Genomic DNA, 24,195 nt, shown 5'->3' on the forward strand with positions numbered 1-24,195 from the left:
AAAGTACTGTAGTTCAGCTGTAAGCTTCCCTTTTTTGACTGAAATTAATATTCATTTCCTTTTTACAGGAGCTTCCGTCTTAATATGAAGTAATTAATTTAGGAATTAGGATGTTAGTATCCTACTGATGACAACAGCTGAGAAACTATGATCATATTCTATATCAGTTGCTTATTGCAGCTTTTTTGTCTTACTGAAGAGGTACATTTCTTGTTGGTGAAGAGGGGAGGGAGAGCCTGATCTTTTGAAATTGGGTCTCAGTGTTGTTGCCTTGTTTTCATTTAATTCTGGGGGTATTTAAATTATTATACAAGCAAACCATCCCAGAATGCTTTACCAACCAGGCCCATGTTCTCTGTTGGTTGTATAGCAAAGAGCTAAAAACATTGAACTGAGACCATGGAAGGAGAAAGTGATCAAGCTATATTATTATATAAAAAACATCCTCCTCTTTGCTGTAACACATATGGGGAAGTTTCAGTGGAGGGAGGGAGAAATATGGATAGAAATATTCTCTGCATAACAATTTACCTCTCACTGAAAGAGCTTGCATGACATTCACATTCAGTAAAAGTAGAAGTCATAGTATTGATGGTTAATTTAAGATAGGCTTCCAACTTTGGTATTTTGGGAAAGCAGGGGAGGATATCATTTTACATTGTCTACAGAATGTCAGTATATCACCCATCAATGCCACACAGCCATTTCTGCAATAATGTATGGCATCTATTTATCCTTAAACATCCTAAGACAAGAATTAAAGGAATTATTTTTAGTGATATCTTTTATTCAATCAGCTGTATAGTTGGGAGAAATGTTAGACAAGCTTTTGGGCACCGAGTGTCCTTTTCATGTCACCTCGGTTGGAATGCTAAAATGAACTCTTTCCTTAAGTCAATATTTGGTTCTGTCCGTTTCAGTGATTTGGCTCATGGGAGAGAGACCAAACCCTTGCAAAATTCTAGGGAAATGATATAATCCTGGCCACCATCTTGTATTTACTCTTTGAAATACTAAAGCCTCATTACTGCTATATAGCTTTTTATGTCATAGATTGTATTGAAATAATTCATGCTGCCTTTGCTTGGCTGAAATGTGGCAGTAATGGAGAAGAGCCAATGCAGAGGCAATCTTAGAGCCAGCAATCAGGAAAAGGAAGAGCCATCAGCCTGAGGAATCAGTGGTGCCAAAAGAATCCATTATTCTAAGTATTATTTCCAATGTGCAGGCATTGTTTTAAGTTACATTAAAAACTTCCTTTAAATGTCTTGTTAGTAGTGTGGTAAATTTTCTACATTCATCTTGCCAAAAGAAAGCTGTGCACTACTACAATGTCCTTCCAAATGGGGTGCTAGGGTATGTCTTGGTTTAGAATTTGTAGTTTAAAGGGAAAAACTGAGGTAAAAGGCAAATACTTACACTCAAGATGCCTGGAAGATCACAGATAGGAGAAGTTGCAGTGACTTCTTCATTCCTTAAAACCTGCTGGGAACTATTGTCAGGAAACCCTGGACTCTACCCAACTGGGATTTCTGTTTGCTGAAAAAAGCTAGATTTGAAATACAAGACCCTTAAGCATTTACCTTGTGAACCAAGAGCTCTATTGTGGAAGCTCTCTGGCATGTGAGGAACTCTGGTTTTTGTGGGTAGTCTCACTGAAATCGGTGGAAGGAATAGTAATGTGCAAAAATTACTTATGTGCATGATTTCACATTCCTCTCCTAGAGGATCTGTACCTCTGCTTAACCCCAACAGTAGAACTGGTCTGAATTGAGAGGTGATTCATCTACTGTGTGCACTTTCTCTCTTTTTGTATTCACCAAGAAATCCTGTGATGTGTGGCAGTGTATGCTGTAGGCACAGTCTTGCTATAATAGTAATTCTGCAGCTTGGTGCATCCATTGTTGTGTAGAAGGCCCCATAGTTTAAATAATTTTCTGTCTCTAAAACCTTCCTAAAACCTGTGAGTGAATAAGTAAGTGCCTAGCCATACTGACCCACCATATAACACAGAACTGGGGACTGATGTACAAATAGATTAAAATACTGCCCTAAAAATCAAACAGGAAATCTGTGGCAGAGGAAGGAACTGAAAATCGATATCTTAAATCCTAGTCAAGTATCTTAATTTTAAACATCTCAAGCTGTTCACTTTCACTACCAGGGCCTTCCTAGGATTTAAATCGGATTGCATTGAATATATGCTGATGATATAACGGTCTATGCACAAGATAAACACCTCAATACATTTACACTCCGGGGCTCTGATCCTTAGGACGGATCCATGGGTATGAATCTCTGAAGTTATTTGAAACCACACTGATAATTTAGAGAGTTCAGTTGGGATTTTTAGTGATGAACAATCCTTGTGCAAGCCATCTACATGGGACTAAGTTTCATGGCTTATCTTTACTTTCTCACTTTGTGTGTGTTTTCCTTGCTGTTGGTCTTTAGAGTTCAGTATGGCTTAGTTAGCTTCCCTCAAACCTTATGTGAGCCTTGATTTGCAGCACTTGTAAGAGATTCTTTGCGATGTGCCCTGAGATTAAAGTGCATCACCCCTGCAGTGCATTGATCTTGTCTGGCCCAGAAAGGGGGAGTCATGGATCTGCTTTTGAAATCAGGACTCCCTCATGGCTTTTCCAGGGTATCATCTCCATGTCATTGGGTTGGCAGGATATGAAGCTGCAAGCTCTTTTTGAAGTTTTCTTTCACACCAAGGGGTGTATTTTTGATGTGTGGGAATTGGTGTAAATTACACCCTCTTCTTACCGTGTATTAAGTCCAGGGGGCTCATTTAAATATTTGAGGGCTTTATGACTTCAGTTGTTCTATTTGTTATGGTGAAAATATTAAGATGAACCGTGGGGTTTGAACAATCTAAACTCATTTGCTGCAGAGAATTTGGAATACTTATGATGAATTTTGCGCTCTGAATAAGCTTCCTGTCTTGTCACAGCAGAGCCAGTATAGTTACATTTTAGCAAATAAAGCCTTGTGCTCCATCAGACTGCATTTGAAAAAGCCATTATTTCAATATCCCAAAAGCCTGCCCCTCATGGAACAAGAGAGACAGGAGAGAGAATGTGTGTGTGTATGTGTGTGTATGTGTGTGTATACATGTATACACACACACACATATAGATATATATATGAAATATTTATAGGAAAAAAAAGTTATAAGCATCCCATCACTTATTACTGGTAAAAGCAGCGTAATAGTTCTTTGGTCAAATATTGTGCTTCCTGAAAAAATTGTGGTATTGGAAAAATATTTTCTAGCTTTCACTGTTTATTTGATGTTTGAACACTTTTGGTTATGTAAGTTTTAGCAAGTAGCTTTGGTACCCCTAAAGGCACACCCCACACACTTATGTTGCGTGACCTAAGGTCACAAGTAATGGCTGCAAGCTAATTGATTGAGAAAGGCTTGTCTGACTGGGCCTCTTTGAGTCCTCCCTTTACATTCCTAAATTCTGTGAAGGAGGCACTGGCAGCTTAGCCTAGCGAGAGGAGGGGTTGGGGGAATGGGAGGAAGTTTCTCAGAGTCCTGATTATGCGCAGTTTCCTTGTACTGAGCTTAGTCTTCTCCACCCACTACTTAGTAAGAACTCTTTAACTAGAAGACTAACAACTTAAAGCTTTATCCCTGTGAGTACCAGAAAAGTGATCTGAGTATTTATTGAACAGAGAAAGCAAATTACCTACTTGAGGCAGGGAGAAAGCTTATGGAAAATTATTAGGACTCCAGCAAAGTGCACAGCTGCATAGGACAGAATCTGGGACTCAAACTGACAGGCAAATAAGCCAGATCACTGGAGGGGCCTCTGTGTGGCAGCTCTGAGCTACTAAGTGTTGGACAACTATAGACAAAACGTGAAATGGAACAGGGCAGAAAATAATACACTAACTTCAGGCAACTGTTGCTTTTCTATGGTGAGTCAGATTTGTAGTATTGCTTTAAGTGTACTTATTGCTGTTGGTTTTTTTTGGTTTTTTTTTTTTAAATCCTTCTGTTTTAACAAAGCAGTCCATTTTGGAAACTCGTCGTGTTTCAGGTTATTTTCCTGAGGTGCGTTTTAATTCCGAACGATACAATGTTGTAGAGGGATGGCCCTGTCCTTGCCCCTTGTACATGTGTTCTTTGTGTCTGTTTTAGGAGGTGTGTCGCTGTTTTAAAATCATATTGCTTTGCTGCTGTTTTGCCGTAAAACTGCTGTGTAAGCAGGATCAGGTGTGCAGCGACATATGGGTGAATAAGTGAATGCAACAATTTACATGAAGAGTTTGTATAGTCTGAGCTCCATGGCACCTCTCCACTACTCCTTATTTTGCCGCCTTATCTTGAGAATGTATGGCACGGTCACTATGAAAAGAGCTTTGTGTTTGAATTCCTGGTGAGTCGAAGGGTCAGGGCCTGTGAGTTATCTGCCTGCCAGCAAGACTCATTGCTGTGCCCTTTATTTTTCGAACTAAAAGAGAAAAACATGTGTCCTCGTCTTTTTTTAAATAAATGTGTTTTGAATTCAGGTTTTACATGCTCTTTGTGTGTGCTTTGTTCTTTTGACAAAGTCATATTTTTGGGAAAATCCAGCTTTTTTGGGGGTCTGTATTTATTTTATTTACTTGAGCTTTGTTGTAGCTTTTTGCATTCCTTTGTTGTGATGCACATAACTTTATCTTGAGGCAATGTTCAGTAATTCTGATTTCTGTTTAGATATGAAGGATTTGTGTTTGTATACATATTTCTGAAAATATTAGAAGGATTGAGATATTCTGATTTTATGCAAGGAACAAAATCATATCAAGGACTAGGTTTAGTAGTTTTATTTTAAGGAGCATGCAGGTTTCTTTTGCAATGTTATCGAAGAGGCTTTGTTTTAAATATTTCTAAGAAAATTATTCAGCATAATGGTCATAAAACCAGTGTAAGCTGTACTGTTATTTCAGGGGGAAAAAGTTTTAGCAAAAAGGTAACAGTATTAACAAGTTGACAGTACCATCAGAAATGTTTTTAAAAACCGCTGAGTTGACGAAATGTAGACTAATAAATCATCAGTGCATGTCAAAGTTACTCAACATACTCTGCTCATTTAAAATGCTTGCTATTTAACAAACTAGCCTATCTGCTTTCTCTATTCCAGCATGAATACAATCGGGTACCACATGGGATCCAATATCCCTTCTTTAAAAATTTTTGTGCTTTGTTTTCAAAAAGTGAATAACTGAATTTGGACTGAAGTACTTGAGAAGTCTTGGAACAATTTATGTTCAGTTAAAGGAAAATATTTCCTTTAGCTGGGTGATCTTACAAAATATAACATAATTGCTTTTACATAAAGGGCAGTCTTGATACTTATTTCTAAACTATTTTGAGTTAATAAACTCAACTTGGGAAAGAAAATATAGTATGTAAGAGAGTACCTATTTTTGAAGTTGGTGTTTCAGATGTATGTCAAAAGTGTTTGCTAGAGATGCAGACTCTTTAACAAGTCCTTCCAAACAAACAAGTTCACTGTCACTCACCTATTATACTCTGTTTCTGCCAAACTAAAGTTCTCCCTCCTGCCCATCCATTGTGATAGTGTAAATTCTGCCTCAGATGCTGTGGAGAAATTAACATGACTCCAGAAATGCACGGGGACTGGAAACTGTGTTGAAATGGCAAGTTCACATTTTGAGCAGATGCCACATGCCACGTTCTTATTGCAAACTGGATTCCCGTCTTTTTTTCTTTTTTCTTTTTCTTTTCCTTCCATTTATTTATTTATTTTTTGGGAGAAGTTTTATGCTGTCTGAGGAGGATAGTCATTCTGAGCTGGGTCCTTAACAGTTAAACAATTTTTTTTCTTTTTTTTTAAAAGTTCTATAGCAAGTTTCCAAAAAGGGGGGAAGGTACCCTTAGACTAAGGACAGAAATTACACATAAACCAGTATAAATGATTGGAAACAGGTTCAAATCTGTAACACAACAGAAATGCAGTGCATATAAACCACTTTCAAAATGACTGAAACTGGTTTAAGATAAACCTGGATGGATGTGGTTAAATCAGTTTATTTAACTTCTGTTCCAGATCCCTTCTACAGTCAAGCTGTCTGCTCTAGCATGTGGCTGCATTTCTGGAATCAAAAGTGAATATCTGTTCACTTGCTTATTAGTTCAATCTATGCAGCTTAGACTAACCTGCAAAGACTGAATCAACTCAGCCTCAGGGTTTTTGACTGTTTGTACTTAGCCCTATAGTATAAGTAGATTACTTTCCTGGACTGTGGGAAGATGGGGGTGAATATATTTTGAAATGCTTTTCCTATCCCAAAAATCTTAAGGAAAATATTTTGGGTGACTATAGATTTATCTCCCCCAAAACCTTCTGCAGTCCCTTAGAGAAGAGTGTACCTTTTGGGTAGGAACAATAGGACTGGGGAGAGAAGTAATTGTTTCTATTGCCATCTCTGACAATAACCTCCTGTATGACTTCAGGCAAGTCACCTAACCTCTTGGTGCCTTGATTTTTTCCCATTGGTAACACAGGGATACTTTCTTGCAGGCTGGTAATGAGGCATAATTAGATTTTATAAAACATTTTTTCCTGATGCAAAGCAACCAAGAAGAACAAAATTCTGATTATTAATAATGATTTCCCAATCTTTGAATGCATCAAAAGATCATCATCTCACAACAGGTATAAGTACTTTGATTATTCTTAGATATGTTTGTGTTAGTGATACAGGTGATCAAGAAGAATTATGATTTCTTTCCTACCAACCAAAACAAAGCTACAGTGTTTACATGGAAGCTACAAGCCAGGCCAAGGTGACAAATGCCATATATATTTAATATATGCATTTGCACATAGAAGAAAGCCACCTCCTATCACAAAATGACGTTTTTGTTGGTTCATTTAATTCAAGTAGATACTAGAAAAGAGGCAGTTTTAAAAAACTTCGAAGAAAGATTACATTACTTTTAGATGTTTTGCTCTTTTGGAAGGTTTACATATACTATACCCAGGGGCTAGGGACAGACATTATATATAAATAGGTTTAAAGTGATCAGAAACTGGTTTAAACCTGTAACAGAACAGATGTTCAGTGCACATAAACTAGAACATAAACATGAAAATGGCTGAAATTGGCTTGAGATAAATCTGGTTGAATGTAGTATCAGACTTAGCTAATTTGGGTCAAACCAGTTTATACAATGTCTGTCCCAGACCCCTTGTTGGTTTAAGATATATCAGACTTCCCCAGTAGCCCGGCATGCTCTCTGTGCTGGGCTGGGTTCTCTGCTCCACAACAGGGCTGGCCCCTTCCCTCTGCTCCCTGGCTGCAGCTCTGGCAGGAAAAGCAGACTGCTCAGGCCCTCCCTCTCACCACTCCCTGATAAGCAGGAATTCCCCCCCCCCCCCGGCCTTGTGGAGAGGTGTCGTATAAGCTGTAACCACATACGGCATGCTGGCTACAGTCCCTGCTGAATCAACAGGTAGAATCAACAGAGAGCTGGTAATGTTTGCTCTGTTGTTTTCTTAATGGAATGATAAACACTGTCATCTATTCCCTGCTGGACTAATCAGTGTGTCCTGCCAGAGGCTGGCTACACCACCCCTCAGGTCAGTAGTGTACAAGGGAAGGGAGGGCTGCTCTAGCACTGCCCCCCCCCTTCCCAGCTTCTAGCCTGGGAAATGCCTGCATGAGCCTGCATTTCTGGTATGTTGTTCAGTTACAAACCTGTTTAGTCTAGCCAGGTTAGACTAACCTGCAAAGACTGGATCAGTTCAGGCTCAGGCTTTTTGAATGTCTGTCCCTAGCCAGGGTGGCTGCATAGGAAGGGGAAGAGAGGAGATTTTAGTATGAGCTAGAGATGCACTGCTCCTTTTAACAGTCCTTTCAGTCTGTTCTGTTTGAGGAAAGCAGAGTGAAAGAAAACCTAGAAAAACCTTACGTTAAGACATATTTTTTTCCTTTTCAATAACAGTTTCATACTTGATTTTCAGAGAAAAATCTGGGAGGTACCTGGAATAGTTATAAGATGAGTCAGTAGGACTCACTTGTGCTTAAGGAAGCATGTCTTCAAGGGTAGAAAGAGTGCTTTGTATTAAAGATGAACACATTTGCAGACCTCCTGTGACTGAAAGATGCAGCACGTTATGCAGGTACAGGAGAAAATTATTGCATCTGAAATATAGGGTGAGTTACAGTATTACTAAATGCCCGGAAATTATTATTCAAATTCTAAGACGTTAAGGGAGATATAATGATATTAAAAAAATAAAAACAGGTTTATTTTAATATGCTTTATTGTTGCAGTGGCCACATTTTCAAGTTTTCTCTCCAATTATCATGGTCAAAACATATTTTTCACATAATCATATGACTCCAGGAGCTGAGCTTCAAAAAAAGCACCAGAATCATAAGCCTCAGAAGAAACTCCAGTTGTCAGCACTGGAGTTGAGTAAATAGTTGCATCATCTGGAGACCAGACCAGACTTAGAGCAGAGGATTTATGCACCATTGGTATATGTTTCTCTGGACTCAGATCATTACTACACAATCCCAGTTTGTGGCTAGTCATTTTATCTATAGGGATTTCTCTCCTTAAAACATTTGGCCCAATCAGGTTGCTTAGTGCTGCTCCAAGGAATGCTCAGTTGTCAGGAAGACCTCCCTCCTGACCAGCCCTGTTCTGCAAGCAGAGAAGGGGTCAAACTAAAGCAGATGCAGAGGTAGAAGAGGAGACCAGAGCTGTCTAGAAGTCTTCCTTTGTTACAGGTTTGACTGTGGGATTTAAGGTGGTGCTGCCCCACTTAAAATTGTATGTGGAGATAGGATTTTGAATAAAAATGGGCAGAGCCTGGACAGGAACAAGCATGAGGCACTGCAGCAGATCATGGTTTTGTTTGGGAAGAAGACAGGGTAATTACAGCAGAGTATATATAGATGACTAAATTTGGCTAAGAATAAACCCTCTTGGTACAATATAAACAACTGTGCCATCTTCCCTCTTGTTTAACTTCACAGCGAGTTGGGATCATCTCGTACTAACTGCATGAGGTAAACCATGGATTTCAGGCCAAACCACATTCTAGTGAAGCCAGCAGTTTTATTGTTATTAATGTAATGGAACTGGGACTGGCCCTAACGTTGTAGATTAGTGATTCTCAACCAGGATGCCACTGTTAGGTTTGCAAACACGAGTCACAAGATAAACCCAGAGGTTTCAGATACAAATCCATAGCTGTGGTCTGAGTTCTTTGCAACTGAAAAACTACTCTATTATTTTTCTGTAGTCAAAAAAGAGTGAAATCTAAGAGTCAGAATTTTCCAAGAGGTGCTATGAGTCTATCCAGGGGTCTCTTGAGTGTAAAAAGGTTAAGAATCACTGTTGTATGGTGTAATTCTCTCACTGAAGCTGTGTTATAGCTTCTCAAGCTTCATACAGCTTCCCTGGCTATTGTACTCCAGGTAGGTTCTAATGAAATGAGTGGGACCACCTGTCTCTTCACCTACACTTTGCCTTCTGCTCTTCTGTTCCAAGTGCCTAAGAAGACAGTGAAAGTGAATGGAAACCTGATCTTGGAAATTTTGTGATCAGCTTTCAATTCACTTTTACTCTGCTGCCAATGCACTTGAAGCAGATCAACAGAGGAATCTAACAAAGGATTGTGGTGAAGGTGAAAACGGCATAGGCAAGAGGAGAGATGTTCAGATTCTACAGTGATGAGGGCCACAATATTACCTTTATGGTGGGATAGAACGGGAATAGACAAAAGGAATGAGAAGAGATAATAGGGGTGAGGGGTGGAGCTGAGAAGTTAGAGATTAAAGGAGGAAAATGGAAAGGGACATATAAACACAGAAGAGAGATGAGGTGGGAGGGAAAATCTGTTCTGTCTGAGACAGTGTGTCTTATCCATCATTGATAGAAGGCACTTCCTTAAGAAGTGCCAACTGAAGTATGTAGAAGGGACCATCTGATTGATAGTAGTGAAAAAAATACTGAGAACAAATGACATGTGAAAATAACAAAGAGAAAATGTTACTGGCTGTTTCGAAATATTCCTGTTCATATACCTTTGAATTGGATGCTTTAAGTAACATTTCCCTAAAGTAAAGTTGGCATGTTATTTGTGTCATTCTGAAATAGCTGCTGGAATAGTAAAGAGAGGTGTAAGTGGTTAAATCACCCTTTACCAATGAGGAATGAGGTTAAGACTGATGGTTAAATTTGTCGTAGCACATTTTATGTATGTTTACTCTGATTTTCTCTCTCACTTGAAACGAGATTCTGGTAATTTTTTTTAAATACCCGTAAGAACCAAATTGTTTGGATCCCTTGTGACAGTTCAGTTCACATACTCAGCCTCGGGAAGAGAGGCAGGCCATTTGCAGAATGGAAATGAGATGAAATATAGTAAAACTCTAGTTAAGGGCTTAAATGGAGTGAAAAAGTAGGCAGAAGGCTCAAAATGATCCTCTGACCAGATTATTCCCTTTCTTAAATCTCTTTCTGTTTCTACATGAGGGACCTAATCTAAGTAGTGAAAAGCTCTATAGGTATGTTTTTTGAGCTTCTGCAAAGCTCTTTTGAGTGCCACTTGTAAAGCTTGTCCTACCTTGGACATGTAGAGCTCAGAAAGGAAGTGGTCAAGACACGCTAGGTTGTGGCCCCACCACCACTCTTGAGCTCTCTAGAAGCAGGAAGCATCTTCAGCACAGCTTCACTGCTTCATTTCTGGCTTTGACACTTAGGGAGTAGAAATGTATGGGTAAGGGCAGAGTTTGCAGTATAGCTCTCAAGAGCACTGCAGCAGCAGCAGTACAGACATGCCCTGGCTTCAGCAGGGTTTGGATGAGGCCCTAAATTTAAGGATGGAGGAGTGTCCAACGTGACTGCCAATGCATTCAGACACGTAGGGATAATCTTCCAAAGACTGCCACAGTATTCCATATGTGGGCTGAGTCTACACATTGTATGATACCTGTCTGGGCCTGCAAATAGCCTGACACAAAAGTCAGGCCTACATAGTAAAGGAAAGTGCAATTGTAATACATGCTACTATATTGGGCTATCTACAGACATTCAAAAAGCCCAAGCCTGAATTGATTCAATCTTTGCAAGTCAGTTTAACCTGCATAGATTGAACCAAAAAGCAAGTGGCCTAGGCTAAAAGCTGGGAGGCACTAAAGCAAGTCCTCCCTTTCCCTTAGCAATGGCTGGAAGGCTGAAAGGAAGCTGAGCTGGGGATGAGGGGGGAGAGGGGGCAGGCCACTATGATTGGGGAGGGTTTTAAACCCCCACCCTGGCCTACAAGGACCCAGCTGGGTTGTGCCTGGAAGGGGAAAGGGGAAGCAGCCCTTGTTATGTTTGTCCCTGAGCAGCAGGGGGGCATGACCAGAACAGTGGCCTGGACAGTGCCTCAGGTGAGAGGGGCGAGGAAGGGAGTTTAAACCCCCACTGCCTCCCTTCTCCCACCAGCAAAGGACCCCAGCCAAGTCTTTCCAGCTTTCCCCCCCTGCTTGCTGTTCAGACGGTGGGGTGGGGTGGTCACCTCAGGCAAAGAGAGGGGAGAGAAGGGGATTAAATCCACCTGCCTCCCCTCTCCCATTGGCAAGAGACCCCAGCCGGGGTCAACTCAAGCAGACCGCACAGCCAAACCTAGGGCTGCAAAGCATCCTAGGATGCTGGGAGACTGTGATTTAACTTGAATCAGGAAGGGGTCTAAGACAGAAGTTCCATATACCAATTTGCCCTAAATCAGTTAACTAACCAGATGACCTAAATCAGATAGTACATTCAACCACATTTATCTTGAACCAGTTTGGGCCATTCTGAAACTGGTTTATGTGCACTGAACTTCTGTTCTGTTACAGGTTTAAACTATTTTCCGATCACTTAAACCAGTTTATATGTAACTTGTGTCAATAGCCAAGAGTTAGGCCTACAATTGAAGGAAGGTGCAATTGTAATGCATGCTACCATATCTGTACTAAATTAACCCAGCTAGCATTGGTAAGAGTAGTTAAGATGTAGTAACCTGGGTTTTAGCATATGCTAGCTATCTGCTTGTACCCTGTGTCCCTGGATAATTTGTACTGTGACTGCTAGTATGTTCCAGCCTATGCTGAGGTGTCTTCAATACTACTGTTACACATCCTAGGTAGTTTAAGTTAGCACATGCCCATGCCTTTATTTAGGTGTTTTCATAAAGCCATGACTCAGAGTTGTGAACACCTGTCCATTCTGTTAGTGTAGTGGCACCTGTAAAGCCTAATGATGACATTGATATTCAGTGTCAATGTTAAGTATTTAAACACTTCATTTTATTAGATATAGTGAGTGTTGCAATATATCGAGTGCCCTCTTTTTCCCTTTTTTATAAACTATCACTTAAGGACTAATTTACTTTATGTAGCCTTTCAACTCTGACCTTGCTAATGCCCTGTGCAACCTTCATGCTTTAAAGATTGTCCAACAGGTAGTAAATTCTTTGCTGATAGAGGTTTGCCTTTTAGCAGTGCTATACAAAACAATGAATATGTATGGTGTTAGATAATAAAATTTAAGTGAAATGAGACCAATTCCTAATATTGTAAAGTAGAAAGTACCCACCCTGCTGTTAACTATATTGAATAGCTCTGAACAGCAGTGCTAATACCAAAAGCACCTTAAAACATTAATAAGTTTTCTAAATCAAGCTTGACTGCTGCAGGTAGATATTACAGATAAATATTGAATGTAAAACAAACAGTCTTCCCACTGAAGACTGTAGAACTTTTACCATTAACTTCAGCTGGCTTAGAGTTATATCGGCACCAAGCATGTTTGGAAAACCCATCCTGAAATTATTACTTTATACTAAAGGAGCAACCATGATTCTGGAAATCTCCTTCCCTTTATATTCTTACATTTTTTTACACTTGGTACAAACCCTATGGTCTGCTGCTGATCTCTGTCTGTCTGTGTCTCTCTCAAGAATAAATAAATAAAAATACCGTCTCTCCCCCCAAAAAAACCTAAACCAAATCAAACAAATACTCCCCCCCACCCAGAATTTTGGCAGGAGTGAAGAGATGGCTCCAGTTAAGTTTACATAACAGTGCACTTTGCTGCCGAGTAGACTAATTTACTCTGGAGTAATATGTTACTGTCTGCTGTTGATCTCTCTCTCTCTCGCTTAAAAATAAATAAAAATGAACCCTGCCAAAGCAAAAAATAAACAAAAAAACTTCCTGCAAAGCCTCATGGGTCTTGCAGGAATGAAGAGATGGCTCCAGTTAAGTTTACATGACATTGAACTTTACTGCGGAGTAAATTAATTAGCTCTGCAGTAAAGTGTCAGCATCTACACATGCACCAGTATTAGGGTACAGTAAACAAATTAACTCTACTGTAAGATAGTACTGTTGGGTGTAGATGCTTCTTACACCAGAATAATCTACTGTGCTGAAATACATATGTAGATGCTGACCATAAGCATAAATTGTACCCAGGCAGCCCAGCTAGCCTGGGGCCTGCTCTTCCCTGGCTCAAATTGCTGTTGTCCTTGGGACACATGTAGACACTGCACCTGAGAACAGTTTACTCCAAGTCAAACTGGCCCTGAGTTATTGCTTCACATGTGTAGATGCACCCAGTTTTTCCTTGCTCTTTTCCACAACTTATTCCCAAACTTTACCTGAAATTATTCTATGCTTGGTATCAGTCCAAAGGTGAATATTTTGGTTTGACTTTTTCATTTAGTGCAAATATGTTTAACCTTCTATTGAGTGGAAGAATACTTTCTTCTGTTGAAAATTTCAAACTAAAGTAAGTTCTTGTGACCTGTTTTTGAATTGGTATGTCCAAAGGACTGAGGTGGAACTTCAGTATTTGTTCCTCCTCTGTCAAAGGAATGTTTTTCTGAGTGTTTAATTGCATTTTTTCTTATAAGTAATACATGAAAATCAGACATTGTACACATGCAGTACATTTTGTCCTGGATTTTCTTCAGTCCTCATAAAACACGGCACCAAGAAAGGCTGGACTGCTCAGACATCCTGAATAACTTAGCTGTGCAAGAAACAGCATATTACAAAGACATAAAAAGGCAAGACAGAAATTCTCATTTTGAACATCTTGTGAGGAAGACATCAAACCTAATTCCCATACTTGATTTACATTCCTTTTACATATTCCAAATTTTGACAGAGACCACTCATTTTATGCTAGCAGTTACTTGTGTTCCAGAGAATGGGTGTACCCTCAATTTGTTTCAGACATTAAGACTCATTACATTGAGGTTTTAGAAAGAGTTATTTACTTTAAGGCTTGGTACATACATTCAAAAAAGACCCAGGCAGAATCTGTCTAAGTTATGTGTTTTTCTGTAAGCAGCATAGCTTACATTGGTAGCAAACAGAAGACACATTTAGCTTTGGTTGGGGGTGTGTGGAGAGGGAATCTTAGACTGGGTTCTGCCATTTTAAACTGGTCTGTGTGTCAAACTTCAGTTTTATTACAGGTATTGACCAGTTTTGTGTGCCAAACTTCTGTTCTGTTATGGGTATCAAATGGTTTCCGATCACTTACACCAGTAAAAGTATAATGTCTGTACCTGGCCTAAAGGGGCCCACAGAGCATTTTAAGTTTATTGCAGATATAATTTGCTGTGCTTCCTTTTGGTATTAGGACCTTGGGGCTAGGCACAGAAGTTATGCATAAACTGGTATAAATGATTGGAAATGGTTGAAATATGTAATGCAACACAAGTTCAGTACACACAAACTGCTTTCAAAAAGTCTAACACCAGTTTAAAATAAACCTGGATGGATGTAGTATCTGATTTAATTGACTTAGGTTAAATTGGCTTATTGAACTCCCAGATCCCCTCCAGATTCAAGTTAACTCATGGTCCTCCAGCATCTCAGGGTGTTTTGCACCCTCCCCCCCCCCACAACCCCACCCCCTTGCAGGGTGGGTAAGCTAGCCTTGGTCCAAGCTGTCTGCTCCAGCAAAGCAGAGAGGCATGTTCTGGTGCTCCCCAGCTTCTGACCTTGGCCACTGCAGGCATGTGGCTGCATTACCAGAATCAAAAGTGACATTGGTTTACTTGCTTTTCAGTTAGTCTAAACTATGGAGCTTAGACTAACCTTTGAAGATTGAATTGATTCAGCCTCGGGCTTTTATACTGTTTGATACTTAACCTGGGAGACTGAAATATGTTGTTAAGGACCATACTTTCTATTCAGATCCTATGTGCAAGAGGATTTTTTGGTTGTATTTCACCAAGTACTTCTTCATTATGAAATTCATACATTCTGTTCCAGCAATGCAAAGTCATCAGAGTTTTATAATGTTTTTATTTATTTTATTAAAAATACACACAAAGGACAAAACAATGTCAAATGGATTATTAAAGGATCACAGTTAATTATTCTGAAATCAGGAAACAATGATAATGGTTGCCTGTACAGCTTAACTTTGACTCCAGCTGTTTGCTCACTATGTTATCGACTCTAATTATTCACTCACATATTACATAGTGATGCATTTGTTCATATAGAGATACTTGTTCAGTAGAGAAAAGATTGGGTTAACAGAGTGTACCAGCTTAGATTATGTTTGGTATGACTCTATAAATTAATGTGGTTCTAATACTGTACTGTTTAATCTGTTTGTGTGTCAGTTTTTCTGCAAGTAAATCATGGACAATAATACTATATTTTCTAGTGTGGCATATGCCCTCACATACGACATGCACCTTGTTTTTGGAAGGCAGAATGTAAGAGGGAAAGATTTTCCAGTGTGATGGCCATCTGTGTGGCATGGAGTAAGTCCTCCTAGAAACAAAGAATATCTAGGAAATAGAGCATCCTTGGGTAAGGCAGCAGGAACTTCCTGGTATGGCAGGGCAGCAACAAGCCTAGGCCCCAGTTCCTTGTAAGGGCAGTAGCAAGACTACTACTTCTTTCCTGCAAATAGGTCTTTATACAAGTTCCTTTAAATAATGAAGTATTGTTTCTATACCACAAGCATCATCAAGATACTACAGAGAGCATGCAGCAGCTCACTCACCCTGAGCAAGCTCAGTAGCTCTTCAGCCAAAACTATTGCCTCACTAGTAGCTGCAAGGTTAACACTGGACTCTTGCTTGTTGCACCAGGGAGAATTGGTAGCCATTTTGGTCCAGTACCTCCTAGGTGAAGTACATGCCATCAAAAAGCCCAAGGCTGAATCAATTCAGTCTTTTCAGGTTAGTCTAAGCTGCACAGATTGAACCAGTAAGCAAGTGAACAGACATTCACTATTGATTCCAGAAATGTAGTTACATGCTTGCAGTGGCCCTGGTGAGAACCCAGAGGGACGGGAGCACTAGAGAACATCTCCCTGCTGAACTGCAGAAGACAGTTAGAAGACAGGTGGGCAAGCAAAGCTAGCTTGCCCACCCTGTGGCGGGGGGGGGGGTAGGGGAGACTTGCAGGGGAGGTGCAAAGTATCTTGGGATGTAGGAGGACTGTGAGCTAACTTGAATTTGGAGGGGATCTGGGACAGATTTTCAGTGAACCAATTTAACCTAAATCAGGTAAGTCTGATACTACATATATCCAGGTTTATCTTAAACTGGTTTCAGCCATTTTGAAAGAGGTTTGGGTGGTGAACTTGTGTTGTGTTACAGATATGAACTGTTTTCTGATCACTTATATGGACTTATGTGTAATTTCTGTCTGTAGCCCTATAGTCCTTCTATTCCAGTAAAGGAAAATCAGTGTCAGCTCTTAAGACACACACCCCAATTTTGGAAGGCTGAATTTGGTGGGGAAAGGTATGTGCAGTATACAAGTAAATGTAGTATGCATGTGAGTCATTATTCAGGCTTACATAGTTAAGGATTTCAGAGGTCCTTGAAATCATTGGAATGAAGATTGTAAAATAAATAGTGTTATATAAATAAAGTGTTAGCAACTTCACTGATTAAGATCAAGAGGGAGGTAAACATAAAACCAACTGAAATGATAGATTTTTTTTCTTTTATATCAATCAACATGAACAACATGTTGGAAGTACATGTATACCCACCTGTAGGTACTTAGCTCATATGCAATTAGGGTATCTATTAAGTCACTTATAAGTTATTGAAAACAAATAAAAAATTCAGTTAGACTCTAAAGCATAGTCATAGCACATTGATTCCAGTGCAAATATTTGAAAATGTAATCAGTAGGAAAGACATAAATGTGAAAGAAAACAAATGGATAATAGCATAGTGAAAACCTCAGCCAATTTCTCTGCATCAGAGAGGTCTTTTACCTTGGATTTATTACTGCATTAAGATATACTCTAGAGGTTTGAGTTGGAACTTGAAATCTCAAACTCCCTAGGTGTCATCCATGTGCTAACATTTTACCCCCACTTTAACCTTAAGCAGGTCACTTGACTTTTGCAGTAAGAATCCACAGAAGGCTCATGAGAAAATTCCCATATAAATGCTAAGTATCATTATTGATACTTTGATTCTGTAATTAAATATGAAATAGTAAATATGCATTTATTGTGCGACTGTGTGTTGTCTATTGTTTAAGTAGGGAGATACAAGGTAAGACTCACCTGCATCTGGTTCTCTGTATATCATCAACCTGTCTTTCTGTGTGTGCATTTCAGTTTACCTGCCTGTAAAATATGTGCAATTCAGTAGGTGCATTTTGAGGTGATTCTTTTGTAAGGCTTAATTGTATAAAGTGCTGGGAATTGCCTTCAGTGCCCACTGAGGAAGTTGGAATAGAACCAGAAGAATGAGTAGGATAATGCTTAACTGATTTAACATTACAGTATCTTTAACAGTCCTGCCTCCCCCCGCCCAACCCTACCACTACATTGGGTTCTGTAGGACACGGATCCCATAGAAAGTAGATTTCTCCGTGGAATACCCTGTGCCAACTCTGAGGATCATTTGCAGAAGCACTTCTCACCCTAACCGTAAAAGGAGGAGATATATTGTCTTTATATCTTGTCTTGCTTATCCGTGTGCCTCTGTCCAACTTGTGCACTCCTTTGCAGGACATATCCAGTGGGTGGTAGATTTGTGGGGTCACACCCCCACCCCCTTTGATTCCTGCCACAGGTGTGGGGAGGTGGGAGGGACCTGGATTTTCATTGGGGTATGGGAGGAATGATGCCCCAGACCCTGTTCTACTCTGTGCCATCCAGACCTGTTGTGGTAGCAGAGGCTAAGGGTAGAAGTGTAGCACACCCAGGACAAAGCAAGGTGAGGAAATGATGACAATATTAAGCATGTTACCTGCAAGGGCTTGGGATCCCCACACTCCAACTGCTGCGGCATGGGTGTGGCAATAGGCTCTGGCTGCTGTGGCTTGGCGACAGGCACTCTCAACACTAGTTTCAGCAGCTACACATCCCCACAGTGCAGGTTCCCTGGGGATCACCAGCCTGGTGTCCAGGACTCTCATCCTACTCACTTCGCTCCCTCCCCTACTCAATCAGATATGCTACTGCCCATTCTTTAGCCAAAGCCTGCACCTGCAGCCTCACTACAGCAGCAACAACTGAACTGCAGAGATGATGGGTTATGCTGCTGCCACCACTGCAGCTCTGTAGTGATCAGCATAATAATTTCCTACATGCCCTGAGTTGTGCAAATGCTCTGTCCTGAGTGTATAAACCTTCAAGATCCATGTGCAGAAGTAGGTAGTAGGGGCATATGGGCCTGATATAAAATAAAGGTTCAAAACAAAAAAAAATCCTGCAAAACCCATGATTTTTTTTGTAAGCATTTGGGTTGGCAGCAGTATAGGGGAGTCTCATTTTGCTTGACTTGCATATAGAGTTTTCCTCCCACCACTCCTATCATTTGATTTTTGCCAGTCTTTAGGTTGATGGATCAAGAGGTAACTGCCTTTCCCTCCCCAGCATGATTGTAGGGCTGGGAAGGGGAACTGAGTGATTGGGATCAGTTCCCTTCCCCAGCCTGATCGCAGCACTGAGGGGAACTGAGCCCAGGCTCAGTTCCCTTCCTCTGCACTGCAATTGGCTTTCCACAGCCCAGGTGCAGGAAGCAGGGAAAGTCAAGGCTATGCTCCATGCCTGGCTGAGCCAAATGGGGCTGCAGAGCTGCCCTGGTTCTCCAGTTTCCCACCACCTGGCTTCTGGCTGCTTCGAAACTCAAAACAATTCGAAACTTTTGAAAAATTTTGACTAGCCTCATTTATTTAGAGGCTGTTTTGTAGGTTTTCATTTTATTTCAATTTCATTGTTTTGAGCTCAAAATGAGTCAAAACAGAGTCAAAATGAAACAGCTGGTGAAATTTCACACAGCCATAGTGCCTGAGACCATTCAGCCACATTTGGTGTAACTTTGTATTACCCTGGCAATGCAAACAGCCATAAACCTGCCTTAAGTGGTCAATTGATTGCCACTTTGTGTCACCACAATGGTGTGAAGCAGTCAGAATAGGCACGTCTACACGTGTATCCGACTGTGCAGTTGTTACTACGCAGTCATTTAGTACTTGCTTTAGCTAAAGTTCTAGCTAAAGCAAGTACTAAATGACTGTGTGGTAACCACCAGTACTGTGCAGTCCCAGCACCACTGACACTATGTCACTGTAAAGCTGAACAAAAGCAACATAGCATCTTGCGTAGATGTGTTCAATATGTTTGTAATTTTCACCTATTGTCTCCAAAAGCCCCACCCCTGTCAATTCTTTTTTTTAAAAATGAATTTGAGGAAAATAACATAAAATGAGTGGCTGGAACTTAAAAACTGCATGTTTACTAATTTGAACACACTTAAATTAGGTATGATACAATTTGTTTAGAGTGGACTAATTTGTCACAGTTTATTTAGTTTGTAATATCCACTTGCCTTACTTGGGACTGGAGCAGGTAGACACTGGTGACAGACTATTGCCAATCCAAGGAGAAAAAGGTGATTGGGAACGAGGACATATCCAAAGGCTGGATTTGACAGGGAAGGTGAACAGCATCTGGAAGCAGGGAAGCATCAGAGAGCTGAAACCAAAGTTTGGCTGAGAAAAGAAGCAGCAGCTGGCACATGGGAAGGATTTAGATGTCCAAGGAAACATATTTTCTGTGTGGCCTATCCAGTTACAAGGGTCATACTTGAAATATGCCTGTCTTGGGAAAATAGCTTTTGTCCACTAAATCTACAAACATTCTTCAGACTATCATTATTTGTTGGAAGTGAAAGGGATCATAACTAGAAACTGTTTACTCTTTTTTGTTGGCTCTTTTGGCTGCACATTGATTTCTCTCAAAATCTGTTAAGCAAAAAGGTAAACTTCTTGTTGAAATAGTAAAAAGATTTTACCCCACATTTGCATTTACCAGTCTAAATTCATAGTTCTTTTTCATGTATTTATTATTAATTTACAGGTAACAGGGGAGAAAAAGATAATAGTAATAGTAAATATATATTCAGGTATGTGGGACATTAAAAACATATTATTTGGAGGTGTTAATATTGTTGACAACCACAATATTTTGAAATTTGTAATACTTCTCATCAGAAGATCCCAGTGTTTTGCAGCCACTAATGAATTACTTGCAGGGCCCATCTACATGTGCCATTAAAACACAACAATAAACTGCAGAGCTTATTGTTCTGCAGTTTATTGCTCCTGGAAAACTTCTGGATGTGCAGTTTACACATGTGCCTGGACTGCTGCACACTTAGCTGGATTGCAGCAGCCCTAGATGACAGGGAGCCCAAGGAGTTCAGCCTGCCAGTCTAAGGCTCCTCCTACTGGGCTCAATGTGTTGTGAAAGGGGTTGGCTGCGGCATGATGGTGCATCATTGTAGGTTTAGCTGGCAGGCAGCCCCCAGACTGAACCACCCTTGTGCCACAGCCAACTGGTTCAGGGTCTACACGTGCACTGCTCTGCATTAAAAAAAACTCTGCAGCAAGGTAGTACTTCTGTTTACAAGTACTATCCTGCTGTGGAGTTTATTAGTTTCTTGTGTCCTAATAGGGCCACATGTGTAGACACTGAGATGTTTACTGTGCATTTAATTAGTCAACTGCACAGCAAACATCTTGTGTAGGTGCACCTATTGTGGCTAGGTACAGGTAGTCAAAAAGCCTGAGGCTGAATCAATTCAATCTTCGCAGGTTAGTCTAAGATGCATAGACTGAACGAATAAACAAGTGAACAGACATTCACTTCTGATTCTGGAACTACAGACACATGCCTGCAATGGCCCAGGCCAAAATGTGGGGGGTACTAGAGCACACCTCCCTGCTCAGCTAGAGTGGAAAGCTTGGGTCATGGCTAGCCTGCCTACCCTGTGAGGGGGAGATTTCAGGGGAGGTGTAAAGCATCGTGGGATGTGGGGAGAGTATGAGTTAGCTTGAATCTGGAGGGGAACCGGAAGTTCAATAAACCAATTTAACTGAAATCACTTAAGTTTGAAACTACAGCCATCCAGGTTTATCTTAAACTGGTTTTGGTCATTTTGTAAGTGGGTTATGTGCACTAAACCTTTCTGTTGTATTATAGATTTCAACCGGTTTATGTGTAATTTCTGTCCTTAATCTGCAAGTCAAAGTTACCTGTGCATTAGGTGTGTGTTCATTTGGGCTGTGAGACGCTTTGGTCATTGATTTGATTCAGCCCAATTTGGTGGCCGAATTGGAATTGAATCAGGAGACCCTTTAATCTCCCTGAATTAAATTGGAACCCTCCAAATCAATTCAGAAAGATTCGACAATTTGGACACAGGTGCAGCTTTAAATGTTTTTTTCTACATACCTCAAGGTTCCGTGCTCCTGCTCTGCCATTTGTTCCCCATCTGCCACTTCTGCCTTTCTCTTGCCACTTTCCACCCCTCAGTGGAGCTGGGCTGCACTGCACAAGCAGGAAGAGGAGGGAGCCAGCCCAGCTCCACAGAACCTCTGGTAGCCCAGCCCCGCACTCCTGCCACCCCGCTCTGGGCCTCACTGGCATTGGCCCCAGTGCACCCACACTCCCTCCCAGCTGTTGTGCTCCACACACCTGTTTGCTTCCCCTTCCCTCTGCCTCCTGCAGCCATTTCCCCAATCCCCCCCCCCACCTGCCTGCTGTGGTATGACATCATGTGGTTTCTAGCAGCAGCACCAGGACCACAGAAGCTGGCCCAGCTGGCCCTGAGAATGGGGCAATTGCCCATGGTCCTCCTCTGCTTCTGTCCTCCCTCACTTTTATCTGGATTTCCTTTGGCGTGGTGAGGCAGGAACAGTTAGGTAGAAGCCTCCAGCAGCTCCCACTAGGCAGTGGCTTCCAGCAGGGACTTGGGGTGGGGGGGTTGGGGCTGGGCCAGACTTGTTGCTACAGTTGTTTAGTTCTGCCTCTGGCTCCCCCTGGGCCCTACTGCCCCTGGCTCCTGTCAGCTTTGACAGGCAGGCAGGAGCAGATAAATATTAATTTTCTAATTTTTTTAGTGGACCCACAGGCTGGATAGAATGCCCTGGAAGGCCAGATCTGGCTCACAGGCTGTATTGCTCCTGCCTCTGTCCTATACTGTATGTTTTCTAATCCTCTCACTTTTTTCTGGCTATCCAGTTAACCATGTTCAAATTATCAACATTCCTCTTGCATCGTGGACACTAGAAATGGGCACAGTGTTCCAGGTGTGGTCACACTAGTAAAAAATACTAAGGTTATTATAATATTATATTATAATAATATAATATATAATATATAATATAATATTATAATGTATATACTAAGGTATATAATAATATACCCTCCTTACTCTTACACAAGGTATTAATTCACCCAAGGATTGCATTAGCCCTTTTAACTAGAGCCTTCCATTAAGAGCTCATGTTCAGGGGATTATCTGACATTGCCCCCAAACTGTTTACAAAACTGCTTCCAAGGATACAGTTGTACTCCTGTAAGTATGGCCTACTACTGTATTAAATTTATAGAGGCTTAAATTGATGCTCAGGGAAGAGAAGTGAATTGCCTTCAAACAGTGGCAGAGCTTCTTAATGCAGGAACCTTTAATCCCAGTTCCCTGCTTCTCACTATTAGATACTCATGTTCTATTAAAAATAGATTTCCCAGTGATAAGATTCCTCTTTTTGGGGTCTTAATAGCATATCAATAAGACTTTTCCAGTGTGCTTGTTTTGATGGGTTTAGGTGTTCAGGTGGCAACAATGTTCAGGTGGCAATTATGGTTCCCATTACTTACTATAGTTCACGGTTTGTGATGAACAAAGCGGTATTTGCAAACTACAAACCATTGTAGCTATGTTGTGTAAAACTTCTTCTCTATAGGCCTAGTCATTTCCTGGAATTTTCAGCAAATGGAATAATAATATATTAAATACACTATAAAACATTTTCTCTCAGTTTCTTTTGCTAAATAATGGTTTAAATGTGTTGCTGTCAGCCACCTATCCCCAAGGAATACTTTTCCCTTGACCCCTCTGAAAAGCTGATATAATTCTAATAGTAATTTCTAGTGCAGCCCAATCCCTTGTCTTTTTCCTGGGTTGGCCAATTGCATTCATTTACAAGAACTGCTTGAAGTGAATGTGTAGAAGCCAACAGTGCTTACTCAGTTGAAAGTAAAGTTGTTGGTAGTGAACCTCTTTTGCACTTAGTGATTGGGACAGAAACTAACAGTTTTCCTTCCTCAGTGGGTGGGAGATTATTCTTGGTCTTGAAGAAGAATGACAATTGTCTTTGGAGCAGTCTGGTTCCTTTAGCCTCCCCCAGTAGAACTGCTTATTAGAGTTACTATTGATTTGAAAGTACTTCAGCATTTTAGAATACCAGACTCCCTGTAAAAAAGAGGTCCAGACCTTGTAAAAAGTTTCACTGTGTGGATGCTATGCAGTTTTGTTAGGTGCAGAACAATTGCGTATCCTTCTAGTAAGAAATAGTTTGGTTTTTTTTGGTACCACAAAGCCATAACTTTCCCTTGATAGCATCTAACAAAGTAAGCTGCTGTTTACAAAAGCTTATACGACACTGAATTAATTAGTTTGTAAGGTGAATCTCTGTCATGCCTTCTGACTGACTTCAGACAAACATAGCTACTATAACTACCTCTCTCTTTCCGCAGCTGGTTTGGCCAGTTGTTTAACCAGTATGTGCTGTTTTGTGATACCATACCTAAGTTGTAGAAATTGTGGGTTAACTCTAGTGAACAGTTGCTTTCTTTTTTCCAGCCCAAATAAAGTATGA

General features: G+C 40.6%; 1 long non-coding RNA gene across 3 annotated transcripts in view; it reads left to right on the forward strand.

The window, feature by feature from the left end:
* The first annotated feature begins 3,606 nt into the window (after positions 1–3,606).
* Positions 3,607–24,195, forward strand: part of LOC149874335 (uncharacterized) — a 496,867-nt gene continuing 476,278 nt past the window's right edge. For all 3 annotated transcript variants that reach the window (XR_016443822.1, XR_016443819.1, XR_016443818.1), the window contains exon 1: positions 3,607–3,936. This is a non-coding gene — a long non-coding RNA (uncharacterized LOC149874335). The remainder of the gene's footprint in view (positions 3,937–24,195) is intronic.

This window comes from Crocodylus siamensis, chromosome 1 (genome assembly GCF_052110815.1).
Source record: "Crocodylus siamensis isolate JL-2025a chromosome 1, ASM5211081v1, whole genome shotgun sequence".
NCBI classification, from domain to species: Eukaryota; Metazoa; Chordata; order Crocodylia; family Crocodylidae; genus Crocodylus; species Crocodylus siamensis.